Raw genomic sequence first — 4,146 nt, forward strand, 5'->3', positions numbered from 1 at the left:
CTGATTTTATAAGATGAAGACTCCAGCAACACTTTAAGTGCTAAGAAACATCGTTATTAGCAATCCAGCACATTTCGATTTGTGAGCTTTATCAGATTAGTGTTTTGAAATGCAAGCCAAAATGTATTAGTCTACTAATACATTTGTTTCTTAGCATTTCAGATATCACTGGAATCTTATTATCAGATTTTTGACCCTCCCCATGAATCTTGAGAGTCAGTGAAGTTGGTCCAGAAAGTTTGGCGTTTCTGGGCTTCAGATTTTACACATTTTAAAAATTAACTAGCAGTTGTATTATTATTTAAATGCGTGCTTGCTTTTCCACACATTTTAGAAGCAGTCTGTTTGTACATATATCAGAATTAGGCTAGAAGAGTATGCGTTTTAGAAGTAGTCTAGTGTTTTTTCTTTTTTTTTGCTGTTTCTGGAGTAGTCTATTAGCTTTTTTGCGTTTACTTTTTTGTGTTTTAGAAAAAAATTGCACAACCCTCTTACCCCTTAAAAACTGTTGCTGCTTAATTTTGACTTTCAGCTGAGTTAAATTATTCTGTTTATTTACAAACAGATATATCAAATTAAAATTTTGAAGAAAAATGGAAAAACACAACATAAACCTCACCTACAATCAAGTTGCATGCAATCCAATTTGTAGAGCCAGTTCAAGGCATATGGAAACTAATAGCTCTGTACTCCAAAGTAACAAGGGCCCCAGAGAGAACTCCATTTGACACATAAGTAAAATAGATTTTCTGCTCTGGGAATACAGTGATACAAAAAAATGAGGATTTGTTGTGCAAATCATCATTTAACAAATCATCATTTAACATTTTATATGTAAATTAGTTTTATAGTGATTTCTGACTTTATGCTTTTTAAACATATACTGGCAGATTTTATTTATTTGTTTTTACATACTACAATACTCTGAACAAAGTATAAAGACAATTTATTTACAACTGTGTCCAGTTGTAAAAAATGATTGGCTTTCCCAGAAATTTCCTGGATTATTTTATATTTTTCTTTTTCTTTTTTAAAGAAGGAGAAGATTGGGGATAATTTGAAACCGTTAGATAGTCAATAGCAAAAATTTGCTTTGAAAAAAAAACACAACAAAGACACTGAAGCATTTTGACAACACACATGTAAGATGGATTTAATTTAAAAATATATTTTTCAAAATCACCTTTTAAAAAAAATTAAACAAAAAACTACTGCTGCTGGAGTAAAAAAAACAAAAAACAAAACAACAACAACATTATATATTTATATAAACCAAACAATGAACATTAAAATACATAAAACGCTTCAATCGATTGTTTTGTGTTCAACTCTTAATTCCTGAATTTGATCGATGTTTCCGTGCTTGATGAGTAGAGCCTAGTAAGCAGTGCGTCGCTCCAGTCGTGGGGAATTCAATGGTGTAAAAGAGAGGAGCGAGACGTTCACTATCAGGTTTCTATCTGTTTTACTTCAATGAACCTTAATGTACAGCTGAGCTACTGAAATGACACGCAAATAAACCGACACGAAGGTTAAATACTCTTCTTAAAACGCTGTGTTTTGAAGTTATGTATTTTAGCTAGTTTGGTTAGCACAGTTAGCCTGCTCGTAGCCTCAATAGATATCAATGAGACCTATGAATCACACAGGTTTTATTGCATTATGGCACTACAGAGTCGTTGCTGCTTAATCAATGATATATTTGACACACAGACCTCCTTTCTGAATGCGGTCGTTATTGAGTGACAATGTTAAATGAGCTCTAAATGAGCCGAGTCAATGTAAACATTGTGTTTGACAGCTGATCTTCCATGTTTAATGTAGTATTTTTTCACCGCATCTCAACGCCGCTGTTATCCCAGCTGACCGGTAGCCAGCATGGGTCGGCGCTCCTCTGACAGCGAGGATGACAGTCGGAGCCGGAGGAAAAGAAAACAGCGTCGCCGTTCTTCGTCCTCCTCGTCTTCCTCCTCTTCTGGGAGCCGGGTGAGGAGTAGCCGCAGCAGGAGATCCACTCGTAGGAGCCGTTCTCGCTCCAAAGACAGAAGGTGAGATAGCACTGATTTTTTTTTTTTTTTTTTACCCCCAGAGGAAGCAGGGATGGAGACTGTGCCACACAGCAGTGGTCTTAAGGAAGATACTTTAAGATTCTTATACAGGCGGTTGCTTTGGTGTTGATTCTGCTTATGGATCTCGATTAAAAAATAAAACCAATCATACTAACCTCTCTAAGTTTTGGGTTTTATCAGTCTCTGTTGCAGAGGCACATCCATCCATCCATCCATCCATCCATCCATCCATCCATCCATCCATCCATCCATCCATTCATTCATTCATTCATTCATCCAAATATTGTAAAATGGTTTGAAGCTTAAAAGCTGGTTTCCCGTGATAACTGGCTAAATATATTTGCCTTTCCAGAAGCTAGAAATACATTTGTTTTGGCCATTACCCTCTGTTCATATAGAATAGCATACAATTCTATTATTTTCAACTAAATTCACCCATAATGCTGAGACAACTGTAATGACACATATTTACTCAGCTTGACATAAAGTTGCATAGTCTCTTATCTTTGAAGTAAATTAATGAAGAAATGTAATTAATCAAATATAGCCATACAATGAAAATATTACCTCAAGTATGGATTGTTGCCAATAGATCGATTTATGATCTTCTAGTCCACACTGACATAATCCTGCATACACCTTATTTTTAAGATATCCCAGTTCAGTTTCAAATGAATAAATATCCAAACCATACACAGGTTTGACTATTGGGGACCACTTCACTTTGAACATAAGACAAACTCACATATAACTGGTGTTTCCTTGATCAGCCACATCTAATGATCAACAAGTCAGGATCAGCCAAATTCCGAAATGTACTTTATGTTATTTGATGTTGTTCCTCATTATTACATTCATCAATATAAAAAAAATCCAACCTCTTACATTTATGTAGCAAAAATGTAGATAATCATAAAGACGCATAACGTAAATAAAGTCAGTCAATTTAAATTTTGTTGGAATAAGCCTAATTTCTAGACTTGTATGTTCTGTTTTTAGCTCTCGATTCTTAATACATTTCATAAATTTTTCTCACATGAGTATCTATTTTGTCGTGTCCTATTATTAACAGTGGTGGTCTGCAGAACTGCAAAGTTAAGCAATTAGTTCTGTCTTCAGTTCTGCTCAAGTTTCTGAACTGTATGTGGTTTCATTCTTATTTTCATGAATGCCACCATCCTGTCTCATAAGTATGCATCACTTTAAGCAACTTAAGTCTTCATCGTCTCAATTCACCCTATCATGTCATGAAGAACGAGGTGCTAAGCATGACTCTCAGTGCTATAAATTCACCTGCTATAGTCTTTAGATGGGTTCAACATTACTCTTGTTGCCTAACAATTTGCTACAAACAAGGAAATTATATTATTCACAAATCAAGCACAGGTATTAAGAGGTTTTCCCGCTTTCTCGCGCCAAAGTCAAGCTTTTATTTTGAAAAATAACTCAGTGATTATCCAGTACCTTTACTGAAGTACTCTGTATTATACTTTCTGCTTAAAAATACTCTCTCTAACTGATGTTTGTATAAAACTCCTTATTTCATGAATGAACAGATATGTGAAACTTGACTTTTTGTGTTGTTTTTGTTGCTGCCTCTTGTTCAAGACTCCCTTGGAAAACAGGTTTTCAAATCGCAATGAATTTTTTTTTAAAATTCTGGTAAAATAAAGCTTAAAAAAACCAAACAAAAAATTTTTGGATTGCAAATTTGTGTTTGTATTCATTTTGCTACAATCATTATTTATTAACAGCTTGAAATAATGCATGGGTGTGATTGATCTTTTTCTTCAAACAATTGTGGAGTTAGTATTTGTGTCTTATATAGTTTCTCTCATCTGTCTGCCCACTAACAAATCCATCCATCCGTCAATCCCTCCATCCATTCCTCTGACCCACACGCGACTGCCTTGGTTGTTCAGACAAGGCCAGTTGATGGTAATTATTTATGAGACCTGGTCAAGGTCCATTACCGCTGATGGAAAGTACTTGCGTGCCTGCACAGAGTGGGTCTGGGTGGACAGTGTAAACCATGGGACCACAGTCCCTCATCTATTAGCTGCGCATTTTGATCAAT

The 4,146-nt window shown here is 35.3% G+C and overlaps 1 long non-coding RNA gene across 1 annotated transcript; it reads left to right on the forward strand.

Moving 5' to 3' along the window:
* Positions 1-1,361: 1,361 nt before the first annotated feature.
* Positions 1,362-2,009, forward strand: LOC106943906 (uncharacterized). The gene is made up of 2 exons (XR_001424047.1): positions 1,362-1,452; positions 1,863-2,009. It is a non-coding gene; the product is annotated as an uncharacterized LOC106943906 (long non-coding RNA).
* The last annotated feature ends 2,137 nt before the right edge of the window (positions 2,010-4,146 follow it).

Source organism: Poecilia latipinna, unplaced genomic scaffold (assembly GCF_001443285.1).
Source record: "Poecilia latipinna isolate Pla-1442-1.1 unplaced genomic scaffold, P_latipinna-1.0 Scaffold6386, whole genome shotgun sequence".
Classification (NCBI taxonomy): Eukaryota; Metazoa; Chordata; class Actinopteri; order Cyprinodontiformes; family Poeciliidae; genus Poecilia; species Poecilia latipinna.